Raw genomic sequence first — 15899 nt, 5'->3', positions numbered from 1 at the left:
CTTGCATAATCCGGCCAAACTGGTTCTGGGGCACACCAGCCCCAGTCCCAGCGCGGCCTGGATCAAAGGAAAGGGGTGTATCCACCCCCCTTCCTGGGTCCCACCCATAGGAGGGGACCTAGCAGGTAATCCAGCCCACCAGATTCGAATAAGAGTGGGAGCAGTGCCAATGCAACTCAGATTATCCTGAAGAAACATAAGAAACGGAACTCTGGACCCTTCGACATCCTACTCAACGTAGAAGACTGAAGAATCTCCCTTGTGGTCAAGGAGTGACCACCCTGTGCAAACAGGTACCATCCAGCACCTCAACCCTTGCTTTGTTGCAGTTCCCGCTGGAACTCGAGCGACAGAGATCGACGAGATCAAGCTTGCCTGCCTTCCTCCAGCCCGATCCACAGTCCCTGCAGAGCTGAGACCCGTGGAGGCGACCGGAAGCGTGGGGCACGCCATCTTGAAAAGGCCACGAGACGCTGACATTGCAGCCCACGAGTGACCCTCGAAGCTGTACACCGGGGTTTGAGAAGCCCCAACCCTGAGCTGCTCTTGCACCGAAGCTACCCCCTCCACACACGACGAGTGCTGCGTGGGGCCCTTCTGCTTGTGTTGGCTCGACGCGTTGGCCCGGTCACTTGCCAGCTGGCTTGTGGCCCCTATGCCGACGAAAACCTTAAACCGACTTGCTTTTCTGGTTGCTCCAGATTTGCACCAGCTCCTGTGAAAAGGAGCCCCCGCTCTGACCCTCCTGGTCTGAGTGAGAAGCAATCTCCCGGTTCCGCGTGGATTGCTTTTGCCAAGTGCTGTTTGCTCCAATCTCGAAGCCAACGGCGCTGACGGCGAGAGCCTGCGTGGGATAGATCGTGACCTGCTCCTGGACGTCGCAGATGCCCCAGAGCCCACGTGACAGCGGAGAGAAGCTCCTCGACAACCATCTGATTGCGCCCGACATTGCCTGGTTCCGTCCTGGTTCCACCCTGGTCACTGCTAAGTGACCCAGACTCTGTCGCATCTGCTTTCAGATACTTCTCGACTTCGATCCACCCTTGGATCACACCGGACACTTCTGCTTCCCATCGCCTGCAGCATCTTCAGCTCCAAGCACCAAGAGCCTGCGTGTCAAAACCCGACGCCACTGCGACCCTGTGCACCCGCTTCCTGTGGGTGAGGTAACATTGCAACGCCGGTGTTCCCACACTGGTACACACCTCTAGGGTCTGTGTCTTAAGTTTTGTTCCTCTAGGTTCAGCGGAAGTATCTTTAAACTCTATTTATGTAACTTTTACGCACCATTGACATTGCATTGGTGCAAGCCTCAATTTACGCGCTGCACCCGAATCCCGCGGGCCTCTCCCGACTTCAGCATTGCTAGTCCAGACTGCTCCCAGCGATGCCCTAGGCCCTAGGCCTAACCACTGTTCGATTGGTATCTCTTATACCACTTTTTTAATATATGGTTTGAGTGGCCACCCGCCCTAATCCATAATTGTGCAACTTTGTATGTTATACTGTGCTTTTGATTTAACGCTTGTGCCCCTTTGCTCATAAAGAGTACTGGGGATTATTTTAGAAATAGACACATATATTTTTATAATATATACTTGTGTGGTGTCCTTTCATTTGGTATTACAGGATTGTATGTGGTAAAACAGCTCGCTTAACACGACCTCTTAAGTTAAGCCTTTAAGGCTGGCTTTGTCCATGCTACCCCTAGGATAGCTTGTCTAACAAGGTTGACTTACAACCAGACACCATAAGGGATTGTTTGGACTGATACAAGGTGGTTCCAGAATTGGAAACATCACATATCAGGCCAACTTCTCACACAAAGGCACAAGGCCTCCTGGCACAGGGTCCAGGACTCCACTCACTAGGTTTGTTGCAATACCACATTACAGTGGAGTAGTCCATGGGAACCAGAACCAGTCTCTCCTTGATGAATGGCAGGAAGACTTTCAGGAAGACTTTCAATGCCAAGCAAATAGCCCGCCACTCCAACAAGTTGAAGTAGAGGCGGTTGTCTAGCAGACACGAGAGAGAGTCTTCCGATATCAATTTCCCCCAAATGACCTCCCTAATCAAGCAAAGATGCACCTGTCACCACGGTTAGCTATGGGATGGAATCTGATATGTTCTCTTGGTGCTGGGCACAGTGAGACTTGACATCACACTGCAGAGCCCACATATGCATGGTCGGTGAACAGGATTCAGTAAAAAAATAGCACAAGAATCCTTGGAGCAACCCTCACTAAGACCATGGACCGATTCTGAAACATTAGGATCATAGAATAAACGTCCTGGACTTGCTGATTCGGATGGAAAGCCCAATAACACACCATATCCAGGATGGCTCCAACGAAAGGGAGCCTCTGAGAAGATGTCTTGAGTGGTTTCAGCACTTTGATAGTTAACCCCAACATTAGGAGGCTCACTGCCTTCTGGAGATGGTCCACGAGTGACTGTGGCAAGCCAGCAGTTAACAGCCAGTCGTCGAGGGAGGGAAGACTGGTATCCCTCCAGTCCAAACATATTCTGCGACCACTACCAGCACATTTCATGAACACTCGAGTGGCACTGCTGAGAACGAAGCGGAGAACAGCATGCTGAAAATGCCCCTGGCTAAACTTCAAGTAGTGCCTGAAGAATAGGTACATGGGAATATAAATCCTGCACGTCTAACGCTACCAACAAGTGAACTGAATCCAGGGCAGACATAACCTGGGCCAGCATGAGCATCCTGAATATGTCCTTCGGCCAGAAGAAACGGAGAGGTCAGAGATCTAAAATAGAACTGAGGCATCCCCCCCTCTGTTGTGGCTAGGAAATAGTGGGAGTAACAACTATTTCCAAGGCCGCCGGATTATCTCTATGGTTCCTTTCACTAAAAGCGCCTGCTTTCTTTCAGCAAAATGTAGAAGTGTTCCTCCGAAAGCTGCTTTGATGTGGGTTGGACATGCACCAGGGAGGAAAGTAATGGCAGGGCATAGCCCTCATGAACTATCTGCAGAACTTATCTGCAAGATGTTATGGCCTGCCAACGCTGGAGAACATGCCTAATTCCATTTCGCAGAGGGTGGCCATGTGTCGCAAAAAGCAAACTTTAGAAGCTTGGTTTCGGAGGAGCAGGTACTGGGAAGTTCGCTTCATTGTGAGCCTTGACATGGTCTCCTGGATCCCCAAACCCAATGTTGTAACGTATCTAGGGCTCTAGTGTAATTTTCCCGATTCATGCCCTTATATAGGTATAACTTATCATATCCTTATATAGGCATAAGAATCATAACCATATTTAGGCACAGCCAATGCAGTCCAAATACGGCATGGCTACTTCCACTAAGCTCCTAGAGTACAACGAGTGCTTAAAGACAACCAGCCTTCAGCAGCACAGGAATTCCCCCTGCTTCAGTATTGATTTGTCCCAGAACTCCTGGAGCGTGTAAAGAACTTCGAGTTCTTAGTGACGTTATTATGTCCACCCTTACGTCAAACTCGGCACCTTCCAGGTATAAATATACCCACATCTGCCCTAGCAAACACACGGTGGTTTGGAGCAGATCGACTAACTACTTGCCAGACGCCCTGCTGTAGCGAGTGCCGAAGGAAGACGACCCTCCAGCTGATGCACTGAGAGAGACGCTGTCTTTTCTCCTGCCGAGAAATCCAGCTCCAGTGTTTCCCTGCTACCCTTGCGGGTTACTGGGAGATCGAGTCCTGAGAGAGAGATACAAGACCTCCTTCATTCTATAACCAAGGTACGGAGCTGATTAGACCCTTAGAGAATTCTTGGATAGATTCTTGGCAAAAACTATTTAACTCAAGCTACACCTCACTTACTTCTTCCCTTGTACTAGACTTAGGTTAGGTACACCGGGGTAGGCGTATTTTAGATGCACCAGTTGAGTACTTTTAGTCATTATTTATCATTGTATGTAGTTTATCTATTTTAAGTATCTTATGGCTTAGAAACCATACAAATGCTTTTACAGTATTATTTCATAATACTTCTTTTACTGTACGCACTTTACTTCATAGCAAGTATTACGATTGTTGTAATTAACTTCTCTTGCATGAGAAAGAAGACTGCTCAATAAATAACCTTTTTATTGAAAACGTCCGTCTCTCTATTTCTCTGCCAAAACCCTGGTGAAACGAAGCATGCATGATTGACTCAGTGGAATAGCCATCTATTGTTTCCACGACTCTGGAGATATATTCCTTATTCTTGGGGAACAAAGATGTTATGTTATATGGTTGTCAGAAACTAATCCCTTCTTGTTCATTCGAGAAAGTTTCTAGTGACCTCTGAGCTAGCTGACATTCACAATTGAGTCTAACATACTCAATAGAGACCTAGTCGACCTAAGTCCTACGTCTAAACTATTGTTTGTTATTCCAATGCGCAGAGCATATTGGGAATATAGGAACCACACTACACCAAAAGGACTGGGGTGTCGATTACTGGGGTGGTAGGTCTTGGTGTTACCTGTATGCAAATCTACTCCTAAGGTCCAAAAGAGGTGAAATTGTTAGGGATACTTGTCTTGCGGGCCTGGTGACCGAAGGAGAGCGGTGTGGCTCTGCTTTCATTTAACCGTTTTAGTGTAGAATCGTCCTTCTTGCAAAATAGGAGAGACCTGTCAAAAGGAGTGATGAGTAAACGTCACCCGAGAAAACCATGCATCTCATCTGTGCGTGGCACCAGAGCACAACGGGAGTCCTGAATACTCTCCCTCAGCAGTCAGTGTCCAGTACTGATTTCATGATGTATTTGGCCAGTTTCCAATGCATACATGTTCCTTCTTCCCAAAAATAATCGTTATATGAAGAAGTCAGCAGCTGTAACTGAAGAAAGAATCACAAGTCCTGGAGTTAGAAGAGCATAAAAAATTGCACAACTGCCTTCTGAAGCTCACACGACCTTACTTCATTAACTAAAAAAAGAGTGAATATATGTGCATAAAGTTTTCTGTGGTATTAGAAATGGGGTTTCTGGTTGCCTAGGTTATACACCTAAGCCAGGCAGAATCCACCATTCTAGTCAGGGAATGTAAGTTACACACCAAAGATAACCTGTGCTCACCCTCTGGCAGCTTGGGGCAGAGCAGGCAGGGTTATCATTATAGGTAATGTGTAAAGCGTTTGCGCAACACACTCATACCCGTAACACCATAAATGCACCATCAAGAGAGACTCCACACAGTATTATACAAAAATACTGTACACATTATTTATAAAACAGACTAAAACGACATTAATCATAAAGGCAAAGCAAAACGGTATACATTATACCCTTAGTGCCTAGAAATGTAGCAGTTTGGTTGGAGAAAAATATGTAAATCAAAGTATTCCCTCCAAACATATCAGTTACAACACATCACCACATATCACAAAATGTTACCCTAAGCACGTAGAATAAATCCTCTACAACTGCGGGGAACATGGAGCGTATCACCGCTCCTATTATAAGGTGTGTGGTAAGGGTGGGAACCTTTGGAATAAACGCGGGCATGCCCTATAGGCTGCAGGAGCCCCTGTGCGCCTACTACATATACTGCGGTAATTCTCTACAACAATTCTCGAGCGGCAATCTGACTGTTCCGTTGCGGGACCGGGATTGCAAAATTACCACAAGCCCTGCAGATACGGTACGGTCCTAGGGGGACGGGGTTTGGAAGCAGAGAAATCCACAGCCTACTAGTTACCGGTGCTGACGTCCTAACCCGGATCTCTGCCGACCTGCGCTGCCTAAGAGCGCGCAATGCAGCTGTAGGGCCCACGCGGGTTCTGGGGGTACAGTACACTTCACCAGGTGAGAATCTGTGGGTACTGTCGGCGGGTCTCAGTTTGAGGGCCTGCATCAGTGAAGCGTCCGTGCCTCTCCAGTAGGCGGGATCAAGTGCGTGGACTCGGTGATCGCTCACATCTGGAGCAGAGACAGGGCTCACCACTTGAGGCAATAAAGGTGGGGCATCTGTACTGAAGATGACTACTTCGCTAGCACAAGCTCTCAAGGTACAAGGAGTGAGGAGCTCTAAATGCACTCAATTTCCCAAAATAATATGGCGCACAGCTCACGCTTGTTCAGGAGCCTTTGTAGATTACAAGGAATCGCTCACCAGGCGCTAGCTCTGTAACTGAAGTGAAAGTTAAAAAGCGCCCACCGTGAGCGATTTGATGAAGGATGAAGTACTCACCACACACTAAGAACACTAGCAGGAAAAACACAAGCAGGCAGCAGTAATCAGGGAGACCAGCACCATAAAGGCAATTAGTGGCATTCCTCTCAGGGGTCCAGCAGTGCCTGATGAAGACAAAGTCAAGGAGCAGCTGTCAGTAGGGCAACAAACAGAAAAGCAATTCAGTGAGTCCTTGATGCTACCCAGCTAGTAGTAGGCATCAGGAGAACAGCAGAAGAGCAGTCCAGATGAGTCCTTAGAAAAGCACAGCCGTCCTTCTGACAGATGTTTAGTCCCAGTTCCAAAAGTGCTGTGAAAACATGGGGTTAGAGCCCCTTTACTTATACTCCAAAATGTCTTTGTTCAAGGGGCAACTTCAAAGGAAACCTTTCAAGTTTAACACAAACCCATTTCAACCAGGCCTTGGCTCCAGACATTAGTAGGGGGTAAATCAGCCCTTTGTGTGAGGGCAGGACACAGCCTTCACAAATGTAAGTGTGCCCCGCCTCCCTCTCTCCCAGCCAGCCCAGAAAGATCATCAGTATGCAGATAAATGCAGGCATAACCCTGTCACACACAACCCTTCCTGTGTGATGGCAGTTTGGATAGTATGCACGAAGCATAGCTGTCACTCTGCCCTAGACGTGGATTGGAGTCAAGCTGCAAACCACTAGTGTTAAACACAGAGAAATGCCCACTTAATAAAAGTGGCATTTCTTAATCAGTAATGTAAAATCCAACTACACCAGTATGCAGGATTTATCACTACCATTCTAAACATACCAAACATGGCAATGCTACTATTTTCAGATCAGGAATGACCTCTTAACCATATAACCATATATATGGGAATTTCCTATGCTAGTCTATGAGGAGTAGACCTTACAGTAGTGAGAAACTAAATAGACTGTCACTATAAGGCTATGCCACACAATAAAGGCACATGTCCGACCTTTTACTTACATAGGGCCTACCTTAGGGTGACCTAAATGTAGTAGAAGGGGAGTTTAATGCTTAGCAAGTAGTTTTAACTCTTTCGATGCTGATGACGAGCTCAGCTCGTCATCACCCACGGGTGTCGTGTGCTGATGACGAGCTGAGCTCGTCATGGGAACAGCAAAATGGCAAAATCCAGCACAGGAGGGGGAAAACGCCTAGCAGCCAAGGTGTTAAATACCAAGTCATTGTGGCAGTAAACTGCGCAAGCAAGCCCTGCAGGGGCAGATCTGAGACAGGTTTGAAAGGCTACTCTATGGGTGTCTCAATCAGCTCTGCAGGCCACTAGTAGCATTTAATTTACAAGACCTGGGTATATGGGATACCACTGTACAAGGGACTTACGGGTAAATAATTAAATACGCCAAAAAGGTGTAAACCAATCATACCATTTTTTTTTTTTTTTAAAGGAGAGAGCATAAGCGCTTTAGCACTCATTAGCAGTGGTAAAGTGCACAGATTCCTAGAACCAACAACAAGAGGATTGGAAAAATAGTAAAGAAGACAAAAAATTGGGGAATAACCGTGGGAAAAGGGTCAGGTCCAACAGGGGGTTTCTTTACAAATATTCACTCCTTTTTTAGGTAAGGGAAGCAGAGTCACTTATGCTAAGATAGGAGACAGTATATTGCAATTAGACTGGATGTTTGACAGTTTTACATACAATGGTGAACATGCTGGTTTATTTATTCTCCGCAGATTTATTCCTTCACCAAGGTTTGTGATTACCAGTATGATTCATACTGTAAGCAGGCTGAGCATGCACCAATTCCGGCATGTTTTTTGTTGATCCTCTGCACATAACAGATCACAACATTATGCCTTGGCACAAAGTTGTAGGCAGGTCCTCAATTTATATGTGCATGCATGGTAATAGCACCACTGAGATTTGCAACAGTATTGTTTTGTGCCTGCATGTCTCCCCGGAGAGTGAATTACTTTATATTTATTGTATAGGTATGTGCTTTCTTGTCTTTTCTCTTGAGGAGGCACAATTCAATATGGCGGAAATTTACAAGTGGAGACTTATAAGCGGAGTAGTCTACCTATAGATAATGGACTTTGGAATCATGTTTTTTCTCTGCAGTGAGTAAAATAATAAGCAACGGGTTCCCCAGTTGAGTCCCTGCCATTGTGACTACCTTCAGGTGGATTATGAAGTGAACTTATTACATACACACACATTATGTATACACGAACAGAGAGGGACAATGATTGTGTGATTCTGTTTAAAACTGCTCCTAGGGGATGTTTGTGATACATTGTTAACTAATGTCTATATAATGTCCAGAGACTTTGAAGTAAAAAAAGAGGAATGGAGATATATTTACCGTTTGGCACGTCAAAATAAATTGTGTTGTCCAGTAGGCAATATCTGATTAAGTCAAGTTTCCAATGAGAATTAATAATTCAACTGTGAAAAAGTACCACAGGTTAGAATCGATCCCCACTCTATACTGTTTGGTTTGTGCTCTTGTACACAGCCCAAGAAAAGTGGTATCATATGGGTAAACCCCTTTATTTGTTACATACATTGAATAGAGAGTTTAGAGGCCTAGGGTTGCCGGACCACACTTTTATTATATTGCTGGGCTGCTGCAGGATGCAATAATGTAGTGTGATGAAGGCCAATCCTGGGAAAAGAGGCTTCTGGCCATTAATGCTAGGTTTAAGTGATCTCATTTTTACAGCTTACACCACACCCATCTTACATCGCAAAGACTTAATATAATGTTCCTGACACGTCCAGTGACATGCCCAAGATGAAAACGGGATGGCATCATTTAAACACATAATTTGGGCGTGTGGTCACTAGCTAGCGATCGTTGTTGCTCTAGGTTCAGAGTGAAGCACTGACTGATGAGACGAATACCCGCGCCTAAAACAGGCTGGAAGATTAGAGACAGGACTGCTGCATTGGATTTGCTTTAGGCAAAAATATGTATAGCTACATACTAGATCTCTCCACATGTCCCACAATGCCAAACCTGGGTCATTAGCTTGACTGAATGGGCTGCTGAAGAGGAGAGGATCGTTGAGTGAGTAAAGTGTGCAGGGATGAGAATGCAGAGGGGGATTTGGAAATCTGGGGGATGTGGTACCTCTCCCGACAGTGGACTATCATCAACCCCAATTAAGCGACAGAGTTGATCAGAAGATATGGGGCACATGAGGGGGTGCACAGAAGGTAGGAGGATGGACGAAGAGGGAATCTGGTATGGAGATGATGCGTACATATTAAAATTAGAACCATCACATGCAATACCCAATATGTCTATATATTGTACTGAGATTGTGTGTTGTAGTCTTGATGAGCTGAGCTAACCTGGCATGTATCTGGTACAAATGTGATACTGTATTTCATACTTCTTGTTTTTATGTTATGTAATGAAACAATGGTGGATAAAGATGGTAAAAAATGCAGGCAATTCATACAAGTTAGTGCACGAGTCATCTGTAAAATCATTTCTGGTTCCTAATACTTCACATGGCTTAAAATCCTTGGCTATGAGGATTCCCCAGTGGTTTTAGTCATGAAATCATTCTGAAGAAGTAGACTATACAAACTTCAAATTATGATTTCCTGTAGACCCTGGGTCATAAGATCGGTTGAGGAGAGTGAGGGAGAAAGCATTTCTGTTTCCTGAAACCAAGCGGTAGAAAATCAGGCCGCTGGCACCTCGTAGGAGGGTTGAAACCCAGAGCCTCTCCGCTGGATTGGTAGAAGTTTAGGTCATATAATGAGGTGGCAAATCTGAATGTGGTCCATTGTTGTTTGCCAACTGGTTTCCAATGTTGATTGCGGATTAAAATACTGCTATATTAACACGGGCTGCCAAGTTTTCACAGTATCACGTCTGGAAATACTTCAAGCAAGTGTATCTAGAACAGGTCCAATGCTGCAGAACTCAATTGTGCCTTGAGCATTTAGTTAAACGTCTGCAACTTGATATTGTATACAAAAATGCATTTTTGTGCTATATGGCAATTACATTAATCAAAACCATACCGGGCACCATACCACCTTTTACTCACCACTACCCATTTTTATACAAACTGTACCCGGTGTTTAGCTTCCCAACTAACCACATTCAGCATCTATTTTTCCCCCCACCCAAATTTAGAAATAATGTTGTCCTGCCATCGAGCCCATACCATCACCTCTTTACAGAGCCCCTCTCCCTCCACCCTGTCCAAATTTAAAAGGAAATTATACCCAGCCTATTACCATCCACCACCACAGCTCTCTGCGCCACCCCACCCCGACTCCCTATCAAAGCCACAATCCTGCGTCTCTATAGAGCACAGACCCTGTGCTGCAATGACAAGCTCTTTAAGAGCCATGTCAGTGCCACTCTAAAATCACTCTCAGCACAGGTCAGCAGAGATCCACAGCAGAAATAGAATATGGCAACTGACGCAGACAACCTGCAGCCCATGTTCTTTCTCCTCCATCTCTGTAGAGAACAGAGGCGGGGGAAGGCAGCTGAGGCCGACAGAGGCCATTCTATCGCCTAACTTGGATTCCTGGAGGTGGGGAATTGAAGGGAAGTGAGTGCTTCCCTTCATAAAGAAACCACAGTGAAAAACAACTTTGTTTCCCACTGTTGCTATGCCATGGCACGGACTAACTGGAGTTCAATCGAATTACTAATGCTAATGGCTCGCTTGGAGAGGCATATACAACTGATTTATCATTGACTGACCTGTTTGGTTTGTAGGTTATGTTGAACTCTTTAAAGATATTGTTAAATGTATAGGTATATTAACAATGAGAAATATAATAAATACATATAATGAAAACAGACAACCAAGACTGGTTCTCTGTGCGTGCTAGAGGGTCAGTTTTCTGACATTAGGAGCATGAAGAGAGGTTGACCTCCATAGGTTGGGGTTAAAGCGGTAGTAGAGATGAAATCATCGCACTACAGCAAGAATTACTGAAGACAAAAAATTCGAAAGTATAAAGTGATTGATTAAAACAGCCCTGGTTAACAGTGTAAGATGCATTACAACAGGTACACTATAAAGACTGAACTTGTCTCGGTTTAGAAAACTATATATATATATATATATATATATATATATATATATATATATATATATATATATATATATATATATTCACTGAAAAAACCATAGGTTTCACACCAGTTATAGTTAGGAATTAGCATTTAAAAAACCTATTAAATTCACTGAAAAAACCATAGGTTTCACACCAGTTATAGTTAGCTGGAAATTTTACTGATATAAAACCATTGAAATTCCCACGTTATAGTTAGTCGGACTCACTATAACTTGCGCGTGCAATGCACTGCTGATGACATCACATATTACATCACTCATGACATGGTCAGTGACATCACTCATGACATCACTGATGACACCATCCTTGTGACACAGTGACAGACCTCCTTTCAGTGTAATGTAACCCATGAAACACATATTCAAAAATAGAAACTAATATTTTCAAAAAAGTGGATATACCCATACCAGTTACAACAACCAATTCAGTAATATCACCATCTAATACACATCCACTCATGTGTATGTATATGGGTTATTAGATATTTTTATTAGTATCAGTATGAGTGTCTATATGGTTTGGTGGGGGTATTACTTAGCACATAGATGCATGAGTGACTGACTCTTTGTTTGTATGTGTTTTGAAGACAACATATGTACAGGACTGTATGGGTGGATGAGTGTCTATATGTGTTTGTTAGTGAGTGAATGACTGTCTCACTAGTGTCTTTATCAGTAACTACATATGTTTTAATCTAGTATATATGAATATTGATGTATATAAGTGAGTATATGTGAGAGTAAGAGATTGTAAGAGTTCCTGTTTAAATAAGTATGTGTTTCTATAAGTGATTGTTTAAGAGAATAAATATGTGTAATTTTAAATAGAAGTAAGGTGGAAGTGTGTGTATAACTCTATATTCAAATAAATGGATGTCCAATAGTTTATTTGCACGTGTGAATATGTGTGTGAGTAACTTTTGGATGAATGTCGGTGTGTAACAGGATGTATAGGTGTATCACTTCATATGATGAGTGAGTATATGTATGAGTGACTATATAGAACTGTTGGTGAATGAGTGGATGTGTATATAGATAGTGGAATTACTGAATTGCTTGTTGTAACTGATATAGGTATCTCCATTTTATTAAAAATTTCAGTTTCTATTTTTGAATATGTGTCTCAAGGGTTACATTATAGTGAAAGGAGGTCTGTCACTATGTCACAAGGATGGTGTCATGAGTGATGTCACTGACCATGTCATGAGTGATGTAATATGTGATGTCATCAGCAGTGCATTGCACGCGCAAGTTATAGTGAGTCCGACTAACTATAACGTGGGAATTTCAATGGTTTTATATCAGTAAAATTTCCAGCTAACTATAACTGGTGTGAAACCTATGGTTTTTTCAGTGAATTTAATAGGTTTTTTAAATGCTAATTCCTAACTATAACTGGTGTGAAACCTATGGTTTTTTCAGTGAATTTCATAGGTTTTTTAAATGCTAATTCCTAACTATAACTGGTGTGAAACCTATGGTTTTTTCAGTGAATTTCATAGGTTTTTTAAATGCTAATTCCTTTGTATATCGAGTTTCTAACCTTTTTTTTTTTTACAATTTGCTGTTTTTTTTTAAGTATTCATTTTTTCTTATAATTTTTTTCTTTTGCGCTCTGGGTGCGCGCTCCGGGAAGCTTTCAGCTAAGCTCTCCTGTAAGCTTCTCCGAGAGCTCATCTGAAAGCGCACCCAGAGCGCAACTGTCGTTCGTGAAAAAAAAATATGAATGAAAAGTTAATAATAATGCAAAACATTTCGTACCATACAAATAAAATTAGTTTTTTTTAATATGGAAAATGATTATGCATTTCTATAAAAGATTGATGACGTCACTTCGGCGCGCAACGTAAGTGCCCTCGGAAGCGCATACGTGCGCGGCGCATAAACGCACGGAAAAGCGCCTACGATCGCGCCACGTTTGCGCCCCGGAAGCGCCTACGATCGCGCTGCGTAAACGCACCCGGAAGTGCTCCGGAGCGCGCAGCGTAAACGCGTCGGGTCATGTGACCCTCAAATAACACTTTTCATTGGTTGCTAACAGTTTTTTTTTACAATGAATGAAATCCCCACCCATTTCCTTCACTTCTTCTTTCACTTTTGTGACTGAAAGACCTGCCTTTTTTGCTGCTCCATATTCCTGGATTCATCATGGCTGCCAGACCATCCAGCAGTGAAGATGACTTCATTGATGAAGAGCCTCCTACCCCAAAGGTGAAGGAACATTTCATTTGGAAATTTTTTAAGTTTCCAGAAGGCCAGAAGAAGGTGAATGCACCAAAAGTAGAGTGCAGGATCTGCAAACAGGTCCTGTCACGGGGTAACCCCCAAAAAAAATACTCTTTTGGGAACTTTACGATGATCCGACATGTGGAGAGGAGGCACCCCCAGAATTTTGCCCGGGAAAGTGTCAGGGCTCTGGCACAGGAGGTTCCCAGAGATGGGGCCTCTACATCAACAGGAGGAGCAACTTCTTCTGGAAGAGAACAATCTCAGGGGCAGGTAGCAAACATTCAACCTGCATTCAACCATGGGGTCGTCAAATGCAGATACTGCAATCAACTCCTCACCTATGGGGAGCAAAGTGTCCTGCTCATGGTTCGGGCATTGGAGAACCATCACTGCCCTTCCCACCCCTAATTTTTTTCTTTTCTTTTTGCTCCTGTTGAGCAGTTTCTATTCCCTGTTTTTGTTCCTCTTCAGTTAAAAGAAGAAAACCAAAAGTTCTTTTCAGAACTACCTCCAATTCTCATCAAAGAGCTATAATCTTAAAAAATGAAGAGTAAGTGAAATATAGTGCATTGATAATTGAAAGGAGAATGAGTAAGAAAGAACAGAAAGGTATGAGAGGTGAAAGGAAGTGAAGTAGGAGGAATGAAAGAAGGTGAGTGTTAGAAAAGAAAGTTATGACACAGTGAATAAACTGGAGTATTTCTGACATATCTGTAAACACAAAAGTAACGCATTGCAGGAGTGCGTCACAAAAGTGACGCAACTCCAGTAATGTGTCCTTTCACATGGAAAAAGCACCATGTGAAAGGTTTGCTGTGAAGCAGGCGCAAGATTTTGGCGCAACTGCATCCTAAAAGTGACGCACTGCGTCATTATTACCAAGCTTTTTGCAAGGAACACCCCCTCTGCATGCATTATACCTGACACTATTTTTTAAAAAGTGACGCATCTAGGTACATGGGTCACTTTTTAAAACTCTGCGCCATATTGTATCTGCATCAGGTATATTGTATGCAGAGGGGCAATCCCGCGCAAAAAGCTTGGTAATAACAACGTACTGAAATCTATGAGATTTCCCTGCGTCACTTTTAGGATGCTATTGCGTCAAAATTTTGCGCCGGCCTCGCATCACTTTTATGTTTACACATATGTCAGAAATACTGACGTATCTGTAGCTCCTTGCAACATGATTCGTCATACATTAAATATGACACATCTGGAATGTCATAAGGACTGTGGACAGAAAAGTGACGCATCACACCAGCAGTGTAATAAAATGTGCCTCGTTGCACTATATTTAAAGGATGCAACAGCATCCTAAAAGTGACGCAGTGAAATCTCAAACATTTCACTGCGTCGCTATTACAAAGCTTTTAGTGGGAGAACACCCCCTCTGCATGCATTATACCTCACGCAGATATAATGTGGCGCTTGATTTTAAAAAGTGACCCATCTACCTAGATACCTCACTTTTTAAATATAACGCAACGCGGCACATTTTTTTACACTACTGGTGCAATGCGTCACTTTTCTGTGCGCACTCCTTATGACATTCCAAGTAACGCATTGCTGGAGTGCGTCACAAAAGTGACGCAACTCCAGTAATGTGTCCTTTCAAATGGGGAAAGCAGCATATGAAAGGTCTTGCCTCAGTCTAACACCTGCTGTAAAGCAGGCACAAGATTTTGACGCAACAGCATCCTAAAACTGACGCAGTGAAATCTGAAAGATTTCACTGCGTCGCTATTACAAAGCTTTTTGCGGGAGAACACCCCCTCTGCATGCATTATACCTGACGCTATTTTTAAAAAGTGACGCATCTAGGTACATGGGTCACTTTTTAAAACTCTGCGCCATATTGTATCTGCAACATGATTCGTCATACATTAAATATGACACATCTGGAATGTCATAAGGAGTGCGCACAGAAAAGTGACGCATAACACCAGCAGTGTAATAAAATGTACCTCGTTGCACTATATTTAAAAAGTGACGCATCTAGATAGATGCGTCACTTTTTAAATATTGCATAACAATGCGCATTTTTTTACACCGCTGGTGCGTCACAAAAATTGACGCACAGGAAGCGCAAAACTAACAGCGCAAGGCCTTCATAAATATAATCCTGGATTTTCCCCGTGCTTCGCCGGTGCGCGTACCATGCGCTTCCCCCGCGCAAAACGAAAAAAAAATTTTAATGCCCTGCAGGACCCTATTTTAGTCCCTACATCAAACCTAGGGGGTCAGAGGGGGTCTACTCTTCCCCCTTATGGTCATTTGCCCCTTTTTTTTTCAAACCCCTTGTGTCTCGATTTTACCGAGACACAAGATGGCGGCCGCTCCGGACTGTTTAGAATGTTTACAGACAACTGAGAGCCAATCAGCTTCCTGCGCGCAAGTCGCGTGCCGCGCCTG

At 43.7% G+C, this 15899-nt stretch overlaps 1 protein-coding gene across 14 annotated transcripts in view; it reads right to left on the bottom strand.

Annotated features, from left to right (window-relative positions):
- Positions 1 to 15899, bottom strand: part of BAZ2B (bromodomain adjacent to zinc finger domain 2B) — a 1380234-nt gene that overhangs the window by 1233397 nt on the left and 130938 nt on the right. The window lies entirely within an intron of this gene.

Source organism: Lissotriton vulgaris, chromosome 2_1 (genome assembly GCF_964263255.1).
Source record: "Lissotriton vulgaris chromosome 2_1, aLisVul1.2, whole genome shotgun sequence".
NCBI classification, from domain to species: domain Eukaryota; kingdom Metazoa; phylum Chordata; class Amphibia; order Caudata; family Salamandridae; genus Lissotriton; species Lissotriton vulgaris.
The sequence above is the reverse complement of the archived record's forward strand: the minus strand, read 5'-3'. Positions and strand labels throughout refer to the sequence as shown.